Source organism: Sapajus apella, unplaced genomic scaffold (assembly GCF_009761245.1).
Source record: "Sapajus apella isolate SASKATOON/1434 unplaced genomic scaffold, GSC_monkey_1.0 scaffold1308, whole genome shotgun sequence".
Lineage (NCBI taxonomy): Eukaryota > Metazoa > Chordata > Mammalia > Primates > Cebidae > Sapajus > Sapajus apella.
In genome coordinates, this window is record NW_022438234.1 from 1 (window position 1) to 11687 (window position 11687).

Sequence of the window (11687 nt, forward strand, 5' to 3'; positions counted from 1 at the left end):
TGACCTCCAGACTGCCCCTCGGGCTCCAGACGCTCCCCGAACTTCTCCGGGATGTGTAAGTTAGAGATTTCTTCTGTTCCTGCGTTTTGGTCCTGCCTCCTCCTTGTGCCTTACCTGACTGACACCCCAGAGCCTACCTTTCCACCTGGCCAGGGCTCTCCTGGAGAGGGGCTGGTTTCTGGCCTCCTTTAAAGAGAGACCACAAGACCAAATTAGAGAGAAACCTAAATAAATAAATCACAACAGAAAGCTTGGTTGTTTACTTATAATACATATTTATGATGTAAAATGTGTTCATTGTAGATTTAGAACACACTGGACCTAGCTCTAAATGGCACTGCTGTCTTGTGGTCTGCAGTTATTCCTCATTTCATTTTCCACTTGAAGTCATTGTGTTCCCTCAGTTTATAAACACCTTGAATTCTTTTCTGAAAAGACAATTTAACTTGATAGGGCATCCCCCTTAGGAACCATAACCCCCAATGCAGAACATATTAAACGTGCAGAACTGTGAGCACCATGTCCTATGTTATTCAAGAAAGAAAATAATGTTGAAAGGCAGGAAAGTCCTTATGAAGAAGTTTAAAGGGGTAGAAGAATAGAGAGATGAACTGGATATGGAAAAAGTCAGTTTTCCTTTCCTTTAGGCATAAGCCCCTTTGGAAACTAGCTAGTAAAAGTCACAGTCCCTTTAGATGGCAAGGTTAGTGAATACTAAGAAAACACTATGGTTCACATGTTCATCGTGGAAAGCACACCTGTAATATTTCATCTGGTCTCTCAGTGACCCTATAAGAAACATGAGACATTTTCAGATGAGGTGATTGGGCTTCAGGGTGAAATTAGGAGACTGGTAATACTTACATAGAGAGAAAGTGGTGGAACTGAATTCAAATCCAAATTCTTCCAACTGTAAGCACAGGGCAATTTCCACAAATCCGCCCACTAACCAGAGAAATGTGATTTATCCAAACATTTAAATTGATGCTATGGCCAGTTGAGTATAGTTTTGGCCTATACTTTTGATTCCTCACTACCAGCCTATCACTGTTTATCTGATATGGGCAGCAGAATTAAGACATAATGAAGTCCAATAGAATCTCTCATTATTTGTGTAGATACAGCAGTAACAGAGACGGTGATATAGTTTGGACGTTTGGCCCCTCCAAATCTCATGTTGAAATGTAATCCCCAGTGTTGGAGGTAGGGCCTGCTGGGAGGGAGGTGTTGGCTCATGGGGCAGATCCTTCATGAATGGCTGGGTGCTCTCCTCACGGTAATGGCTGAATTCTTGCTCTTGTCACTCACTGAGATCTGGTTGTTAAAGGTGGTACTGCCCCCATCTCTCTCTTGCTTCCTTTCTCACCATGTTAGGTGCCAGCTCCCCTTTGTCTTCTGCCATGATTGTAAGCTCCCTGAGGCCTCACAAGAAGCCGATGCTGATGCCATGCTTCTTGGGCAGTCTGTACAACCATGATTCTAATCACCCTCATTTCCCTATAAATTACCCAGCGTCAGGTATCCCTTTATTACAGCAATGCAAATTGGAGTAATACAGATAGGGAGATATAGATGTTAATTTAAAACGTGTTTATATACTGCCTAATATTCTCACTGAGACTGGGAGGTGTTAGAGATACGTAATTGAAAACAAAATACCCTCCCAACCAAGAAAACTTCTCCACAAAGGTAGAAGAGAAAGAAAACAGTTTTTAAAATATTATTTAATTTCCTGGGTACGTGTGCAGAACGTGCAGGTTTGTTACATAGGTATACAGGTGTCTTGGTGCTTTGCTGTATCTGATCCTCCCATCATCTACACTAGGTATTTCTCCTAAGGTTATCCCTTCCCAATCTCCCCACCCCTGCCTCTTCCTCCCCTAGCCCTCACCTCCCACCTGCAGGCCCCAGTGTGTGATGTTCCCCTCCCTATGATGTTCCTCCTCCCCCCATTAGAAAAACACTCTAACGATAGTTTCTTTTCCTGTGCACAAGTTCTTAAGTTTAATTAGGTCCCACTTGTCTATTTTGGCTTTTGTTGCCATTGCTTTTGGTGTTTTAGTCATGAAGTCCTTGCCTATGCTTATGTCCAGAATGGTATTGCCTAGGTTTTCTTCTCAGGTTTTTATGGTGTCAGGTCTTATGTTTAAATCTTTAATCCATCTGCAGTTAATTTTTGTATAAGGTGCAAGGAAGGGATCCAGTTTCAGCTTTCTGCATATGGCTAGCCAGTTTTCCCAACACCATTTGTTAAATAGGGTAACCTTTCCCCATTGCTTGTTTTTGTCAGGTTTGTCAAAGATCAGGCAGTTGTAGCTGTGTGGTGTTACTTTCAAGGCCTCTGTTCTGTCCCATTGGTCTATATATCTGTTTTGGTACCAGCACCATGCTGTTTTGATTCCTGTAGCCTTGTAGTATAGTTTGAAGTCAGGTAGTATGATGCCTCCAGAATTGTGTGCTTAGGATTGTCTTGGTTCTCTGTGTTGGTTCTCTTTTGGTTCCATATAAAGCTTAAGGTGGTTTTTTCCAATTCTATGAAGAAAGTCATTGGTAGCTTGATGGAGATAGCATTGAATGTGTAAATCATTTTGGGCAGTATGGCCATTTTTGCAATATCGATTCCTCCTAACCATGAGCATGAAATGTTTTTCTATCTGTTTGTGTCCTCTCTCCTTTTCTTGAGCAGTGGTGTGTCACTCTTTTTGAAGAGGTCCTTCACATCTTTTGTTAGTTGTAATTCTATGTATTTTATTCCCTTTGTAGCAGTTGTGAATGGGAGTTCAGTCATGATTTGGCTCTGTGTCCATTGTGTATAGTAATGCTTGCGATTTTTGCACATTGATTTTGTATCCTGAGACTTTGGTGAAGTTGCTTATCAGCTTAAGGAGATTTTGGGCTGAGACAATGGGGTCCTTTAAATGTACAATCATGTCATGTGCAAATAGAGACAATCTGACTTCCTCTTTTCCTAATTGAATAACCTTTATTTCTTTTAGCATTAAACCAGAGTGAGATGCACATCTCAGGAAATCAGCTCAGAAATTGCAACGGCAGAAAAAAAAAATCTCACCTTTTTAAATAACAAGGAGATATAACTTTTAACGTACACATTCTCAAGGTAAGTAATAACTTGTCCTCAAGGGGACTTTACAGTACCATTTGTCACACACCTTTCATTTTAAATTTTCTTAGTAGTTGGAGGAACCATCTGTGTTTGACAGTTGGCTTTATTCAAAGAAAAAAATAAACTTCTTATGTCTTTATAAAAGTAGGTTTTCTTGCAACTTGGAGAAAGCTGCCTGCTGAACTTACCCTCCCAGCCTCCTACTGAACCTGAGAAATGGAGGTGTTATCTTTCTTGATAATTTTCAAAGTGATGATTCCCAGGCTTTGAGAGCAGCATCCCTGGGTCTTAAAGCTAACAAGAGACTAAGTTATATTTTAAGAATATTTATGTACATTTCAAAATGACAAAGATGTACAAGCTTTCTAAAGTAAATGCCCTAAGCAAAAGGTGCCTCTTTTCTTATTTTGAACGTGGAGAATATATTAGTCAGTTAGTCATTATAGGCTTCCTAACAAAACACTACGGATTGGGTAACTTAAACAACAGATGTTTATTCCCTCAGTGTTCTCGAGGCTGAAAGGCCAGGATGAAGGTGCCAGGGGGGCTGGCTTTTGGTGAGACTGCTCTTCCTATCTTGGAGACAGTTACCTTTTCACTCTCTGCCATGTGTGCTTTTCTGCATGCACAGAGAGAGAGATCTCTTGTGTCTCTTTCTCCTTTTAGAAGAACACCAGTCTTATCTTACTGAAGCCCAACCTTTGTCATCTCATCTAACCTTAATTAGCTCTCTAAAGGCCCTTTCTGCCAATAAAGTCACACTGGAGGGTAGGACTTTCACATACAAATTTAGTGTGGGGCACAATTCCGTCCTTAACAAAGAGTTGAGCTTCTTATTTTTAGTTGGCATTTGTCCTTATGGGAATAACCAGCCAGGCTAAGTCCTTCTCATCGTGGGGCATGTGTTAGAAGAAGAGATGATCATAAGAGAGTACATGTATCACTTGGAAGTAATAATCAAGGAAAGAAAGAGTGATGAGTGAAGGCCCTTGGCTCAAGGATGAAAAGACACCAGCCAGCTCCTGGTTAGCCAGACAGTAAATCGAGCATTCCTGATGATTTGGAAAGAAAAGAATGGAGCTAGAAAAACCAATTCATGGAAGCAGAATCGTCTAGATAATCAGTGATATAACTAAGCTGTATTAAGACTATTAGGACATCAATCAATAATTTATCAACATTCCACTTACATATTCATTTATGCACTCAACATTTAATTGCCCCTAGATTCATTGTACACACCAGTATGGTTGAAAACTACCCAGATAATTTTTTCCTTCCTGCAATCACTCACTATCAGTGCAGAGTTCATGAAACTATTAATTAGGTTTCAACTTAGATTTCAATTTCAAGCTGTTGTCATGTTGATTTTACACAAATACTTATGAGGTGAAATGACAGAATTCTCCTCCTACCAGTACAGCTCACAAAACCCATGAAACATTTATATGGCTTGAAGCATCGTATGTGCTCAGTTTATGGTGAGAAAATAGTTATCTCCATTTCTTCCCAGTTTTAAAAAACAACCAGCAACTAATTGATATAGTATAACTCACTCAAAACAACTGAAAGACAGCCTGGATAAACTTACAAGATTATGTAGTCTTATAACTTCCACATATAGATAGTAAACTTGCATCTAAGGAGTTCGGGATGAGTCTTCAGGAACCCAGTACTTCACTCTTCTCTATTTATGGCCATTCTGTTGATAGGGTGGATTTTCATCACTGGAGGCAGACGTTACACTGCTCCTCCCCTCAGGAAATCAGGCTTAGAGGAAGGCAAGTGAAGGCCAGATGGGACTGAGCCTCCACCCAGCTCCCCATGCCCATCCACCCTCTGGTTCTCTACCCTGTGCATCGTCTCTACACAAACAGCAAGCAGCTTTTTACTTTATTCAGTCAAATAAAGGGTAGACCTCTTCATGTAAGATAATGACGTGTTCAGTAATAAAATATTTGAAGTCAGGTTAGACATGTTTTAATGACTGAGTCATATTTTAAAGAAATAAAAGAGATGATGATTCATTGTGCATTTGTTATACCAAGTTTCAGACAAGACTACCATGGGCCCTGGGCACTAAGCATGAGTGAAGCATTTTAGTCTCAGGAAGACAGGTTTTGTACTGTATTCTGTATTACACAGAATCAGAAAGTAGAGAGGTTGGAGAGTCCTAGATAAGATGATAGAGAATGGGTAGGACACCCTTCTCCTGACCAGCAGACTGCTGGTTAACCTCGACTTTGTCCTCACCTAGCTTCCCACATGGTTCATTGATGGCAGTGGGGCATAATGCGTTATCTGCTGAAATGCAAAGGAAACACTGATACATTTTAAATTTATTTCCTCGAGTAAATTGAACTTTCCCCTAAATATCACAGTATTAATGACTTTAAATCTTGGCTCTGCCACTTACTATGTGTAACGTTGAGTAAGTAATTTAACTTTTCTATGTCTCAATTCCTCATCTGTAAAATGAGGTTGACAATAGTGTCCCCTGAGGGTGGTTGGTGAGAATATTACATAAATCAAGATATGTAAACCTCCCAGAACAATGCCTAGTGCATAATACATACTTCATAAGAAGATTCGTTATTTTATTTTCCACAAGTTATTGGGGTGCAGGTGGTATTTGGTTACATGAGTAAATTCTTTAGTGATGTGTGAGATCCTGATGCGCCCATCGCCTGAGCAGTATACAGGCATTGTATTTGTTGCCTTTGTCCCTTGTACCTCCCCCCTCCCCCAAGTCACCAAAGTCCACTGTGTCATTCTTAAGCCTTTGTGTCCTCATAGCTTAATTCCCACATATCAGTGAGAACATACAATATTTGGTTTTCCATTCTTGAGTTGCCTCACTTAGAATAATTGTCACTAGTCTCATATAGGTCATGGCAAATGCTGTTAATTTATTCCTTTTTTTGGCTGAGTAGTATTCCATCATGTATATGTATACCAATTTCTTTATCCTCTCATTGACTGATGGGCATTTGGGCTGGTTCCATGATTTTGCAGTTGTGAATTGTGTTGCTATAAACATGCATGTGCAAGTATCTTTTTCAAACAATGACATTTTTGTTTTCAGGGTAGATATCCAGTAATGCTATTGCTTGATCAAATGGTAATTCTACTTTTAGTTCTTTAAGGAACTCCGGCCTATTTTCAGTAGTGGCTGTACTCGTTTACATTTCTTCTAGGAGTGTAGAAGTGTTCCCTAATCGCTGCAACCACGCCAACATCTACCGTTTTTGTTTTTGTTTTTTAAATGCTTTGATTATGGCCATCCTTGCAGGAGTAATGTCGTATTGCATTGTAGTTTTGATTTGCATTTCCCACATCATTAGTGATGTTGAGCATTTTTTAAACTGCTTGCTAGCCATTTGTATATCTTCTTTGAAGAATTGTGTATTTATGTCCTTCGCCCACTTTTTGACGGGTTTGTTTGATTTTTTCTTACTGATTTGTTTGAGTTTGTTGTAGATTCTGGATAGGAATCCTTTGTCAGAAGTATATATTGTGAACATTTTCTCTCACTCTGTGAGTTAACTGTTTATTCTACTGACTGTTCTTTTTGCCATTCAAAAGCTCTTTAGTTATGTCCCAGCTATTTATCTTTGTTTATATTGCAATCGCTTTTGGGTTTTTAGTCATTAAATCTTTGCCTAAGGCAATGCCTAAAAGGGTTTTTCCAGTGTTATCTTCTGGAATTTTATAGTTTCAGGTCTTAGATTTAAGTCCTTAATCTGTCCTGAGTTGATTTTTGTATAAGGTGAGAGATGAGGATCCAGTTTTATTCTCCTACATGTGGCTAGCCAATCATCCCAGCACCATTTGTTGAAAAGAGTGTCCTTTCTCCACTTGATGTTTTTGTTTGCTTTACTGAAGATCAGTTGGCTGTAAGTATTTGGGTTTATTTCTGGGTTTTCTATTCTGTTCCATGGATCTATGTGCCTGTTTTTATACCAGTACCATGCTGTTTTGGTGACCATGGCCTTATACTTTGAAATCAGGAAGTGTGAGGCCTCCAGATTTGTTCCTTTAACTTAGTATTGCTTTGGCTATGTTGGCTCTTGTTTGTTTCCATATGAATTTCAGAACTGTTTTTCTAACTCTGTAAAGAAAGATGGTGACATTTTGATGGGAATTGCATTGTATCTGTACATTGCATGCATTTGTACATTGCAGTATGCCCATTTTTAGAATATTTATTCTCATCCAGGAGCATGGATGTGTTTTCATTTATTTGTGTCATCTATGATTTCTTTCATATGTATTATGTAGTTTTCCTACTAGAGATCTTTCCACCCTGTTGTTAGATATATTCCTAAGTATATATATATATTTATTTTTTTTAGCAGAAATTGTAAACGAGTTTGAGTTCTTGATTTGATTCTCTGTTTTGTCCTTGTTGGTGTATAGAAGAGCTGATTTGTGTACATTAATCTTGTATTGGGAAACTTTGCTAAATTCTTTCATTAGTTCTATCAGCTTTCTGGAGGAGTCCTTTGGGTTTTCAAGGTAGATGATCATATTGTTAGCAAACAGGGTCAGTTTGATTTCCTCTTTACCTCTTTGGATGCCCTTTATTTCTTTCACTTGTCTGATTGCCCTGGCTAGGATTTCTGGTACTGTCTGGAAGAGGAGTGGTGAAAGTGGCCATCCATGTCTTGTTTTCATTCTCAGAGGGGCTGCTTTCACCTTTTCCCCCTTCAGTATTATGTTGGCTGTGGGTATGACATAGGTGGCTTTTACTAATTTAAGATATGTCCCTTGTGTACCGATTTTGCTGAGGCCTTTAATCATAAAAGGATGCTGGATTTTGTTAAATGCCTTTTCTGCATCTATTGAGATGATCATGTAATTTTTGTCTTCAATTCTGTTAATGTGATGCAGTACATTTATTGATTTGCTTATGTTACCGCATCACTGCATCCCTGGTATGAAAGTCACTTGATCATGGTGGATTATCTGTTTGATATGTTGTTGGATTTGTTTAGCAAGTATTAAGAATTTTAGCATGCATATTTATCAAGGATATTGCTCTGTAGTTTTCTTTTTTGGTTGTGCCCTTTCCTGGTTTTGGTAATAGGGTGATGCTGGCTTCATAGAATGAATTAAGGAAGGTTCTTGCTTTCTCTGTCTTGTGGAATAGTGTCAAAAGGAGTGCTGCCAATTCTTAGAATATCTGGTAGGATTCTGATATGAATCCTTCTGGTCCTAGACTTCTTTTTATTGTTGGTCATTTTTAAATTACCATTTCAATCTTGCTACTTGTTATTAGTGTGCTTGGGGCATCTAATTCTTCCTGATTGAAGCTAAGAGGGCTGTATTTTTCCAGGAATTTGTCCATCTCTTCTAGGTTTTCTAGTTTGTGTAATGCGTTCTTAATAGCCTTGAGTGATCTTTAGGATTTCAGTGGCGTCAGTTGTAATATCTCCTGTTATGTTTCTCAGTGAGGTTATTTGGATTGTCTCTCTTTTCTTGGGTAATCTTGCTAATGATCTATCAGTTTTATTTATGTTTGCAAAGAACCAGCTTTTTGTTTCATTTATCTTTTTTATTTTTGTTTGTTTCAATTACATTTATCTGGTGTTGGTTATTTCCTTTCTTCTGCTGGGTTTGGGTTTGGCTTGTTATTTTTATCTCTCGTTCCTTGAGGCACGACCTTAGATTGTCTGTTTGTGCTCTTTCAGGCTTTTTGATGTAGGTGTTTAGGGCTATGAAGTTTTCTCTTAGCACCTCCTTAGTTGTACCTCAGAGGTTTTGATAGGTTGTGTAATTATTGTCATTGAGTTTGTTAAATTTTTAAATATCTATCTCAATTTCCTTTTTGACCCAATGCTCATTCAGGAGCAGATTATTTAATTTCCATGTATTTGTGTGGTTTTGAAGGTTCCTTTTGGAGTTCATTTCCAGTTTTATTCCACTGTTGGTATGATAGAGTGCTTGATATAATTTCAGTTGTCTGAAACTTACTGAAGGTCATTTTATGGCCTATCATATGGTCGGTATAAGAGAAAGTTCCATGCGTTGTTTAATAGAATTTGTGGTTGTTTGGATGAAACATCCTGTATATATCTGTTAAGTCTGTTTATTCCAAGTTATAGTTTAAATTATTGTATCTTTCTTGACTTTCTGTCTTCATGACCTGTCTAGTGCTGTCAATGGAGTGTTGAAGTCCTCCTCTGTTATGGTGTTGCTGTCTATCTCATTTCTTAGATCTATTAGTAATTGTTTTATAAATTTGGGAACTCCATTGTTAGCTGCATATATGTTTAGGATTGTGATATTTTCCTGTTGGACAAGGTCTTTTACCATTATATAATATCTCTCTTTGTCTCTTTTAACTGCTGTTGCTTTAAAGTTTGTTTTGTCTGATCTAAGAATAACTACCCCTGCTCAGTTTGGTGTCCTTTTGGATGAAATGCCTTTTTCTAGCCTTTTAATTTTAGTTTCTGTGAGTACTCATGTGTTACGCAATACTCCTGAAGGCAGCATATGGTTGGTGAGTTCTTACCCATTTTGCAGTTCTGTATCTTTTAAGTGGAGCACTTAGGCCATTTACATTCAATGTTAGTATTGAAATGTGAGGTACCATTGCAGTCATAATGCTCTTTGTCGCCTGCATGCTTTGTGTTTTCTTGTTTGCTTTTGTTTTTGCTTTTTAACTTGTATTTTTGTTTTATGGGTTTTGTGTGATTTATGCTTTTAAGAGATTCTGTTTGGATGTGATTCCAGGATTTTGTTTCAAGATTCAGAGCACCTTTCACCAGTTCTTGTAGTGGTGGCTTGGTAATGGTGAATTCTGTCAGTGTGTGTTTGTCTGATAATAACTGTACCTTTCCTTCTTAAATAAAGCTTAGCTTCACTGGATACAAAATTGTTGGCTGCTAACTGTTGTGTTTGAGGAGGCTGAATACAGGGCACCAATCCCTTCCAGCTTGTAGGGTTTATGCAGGTAAAGCTGCTGTTAATCAGGTAAGTTTTGTTTTACAGGTTACCTGCTGCTTCTGTCTCATAGCTCTTAAGAGTCTTTCTTTCCTCTTAACTTTGGATAACTTGATGGCAGTATGCCTAGGCAAAGACCTTTTTGTGATGAATTTACCAGGTCTTCTTCGTGCTTCTTGTATTTGCATGTCTAGGTCTCTACCAAGGCCAGGGAAGTTTTCCTCAATTATTTCCCTAAATATGTTTTCCAAACTTTGAGAATTGTCTTCTTACTCGAGAACACCAGTTTTTCTTGGGTTTAGTTATTTAACATAATCCCAAAATTTGTGGAGGCTTTGTTCATATTTTCTTACTCTTTTTTCTTTGTCTTTGGGTTGGGTTAATTCAAAGTCCTTATCTTCGAGCTCTGAATTTCTTTCTTCTACTTGTTTAATTCTATTGCTGAGACTTTCCACAGCATTTTACGTTTCTAAAAGTATGAACAAAGTTTCCTGAATTTTGGATTGTTTTTTTCTTTAAGCTGTCTATTTCCTTTAATATTTCTCCATTCACTTCTAGTATCACTTTTTGGATTCTTTTTTTTTTTTTTCCCACAGGGCCTTACCTTTCTCTGGTCCCTCCCTGAGTAGCTTAACTAACCTCCTGAATTCTTCTTCAGGTGAATTAAGGATGTCTTCTTGGTTTGAATCCCTTGCTGGTGAACTAGTGTGATTTTTGTGGGGTGTCGACAAGCCTTGTTTTGTTATATTACCAGGGTTGGTTTTCTGGTTCTTTCTCATTGGGCTAGGCTGTGTCAGAGGTAAGGTCTAGGGGTGAAGGCTGTTCTGATTTTTTGTCCCATGAGGTTCCTGTGGTGTAGTATTCTCCCTGTTTTCCTGTAGTTGTGGCTTCCTGTGAGCTGAACTGTCTCTCTTCTGGGTCTAGCCACCCGGTGAGTCTGCCTGGTTCTGGGCTGGTACTGTGGATTATTTGCACAGAGTCCTGTGATGTGAACCATCTATGGGTGTCTCAGCTGTGGATACCAGTGCATGCTCTGGAGGAGGTGGCGTGGAGTGCAATGGACCCATGAGGGTTCTTAACTTTGTTGATATATACTCTATTTTTGTGCTGATTGGCCTCCTGCCAGGAGGTGGCACATCCCAGAAAGCATCAGCTGTAGTAGTGTGGAGAGAAACCATTGGTGGGCAGGGCCTTAGAACTCCCAAGATTATATGCCCTTTGTCTTTCCCTACCAGGGCGGGTAGGGAAGGACCATCAGGTGGGGCAGGGCTAGGTGTGTGTGAGCTCAGACTCTCCTTGGGCGGGTCTTGCTGTGGGTGCTGTGGTGAGTGGGGATGAGACTCCCAGGTCACTGGCGTTGTGTACCTGGGAGGATTATAGCTGCCTCTGCTGGGTCATGTAGGTTGTCAGGGAAGTGGGTGAAAGCTGGCAGTGACAGGCCTCACCGAGCGCCCAGGAAAACTGAAAGGCTAGTCTCGCTCCGACCATGCCCCCTGCAACATCCCTGAGTCTGTTTCCAGGTGAATGATGAGTCGGGCTTGAAAACTTGCTGGAGGGTTTCCTTCTTTCAGCTTTAGCTTCTCCAGTGGGAATGTGTTTCACTTCCACAGCTGGG

The 11687-nt window shown here is 39.3% G+C and overlaps 1 long non-coding RNA gene across 1 annotated transcript; it reads left to right on the forward strand.

Annotated features, from left to right (window-relative positions):
* LOC116546745 lies at positions 1-3064 on the forward strand. The gene is made up of 2 exons (XR_004266823.1): positions 1-55; positions 2997-3064. It is a non-coding gene; the product is annotated as an uncharacterized LOC116546745 (long non-coding RNA).
* The last annotated feature ends 8623 nt before the right edge of the window (positions 3065-11687 follow it).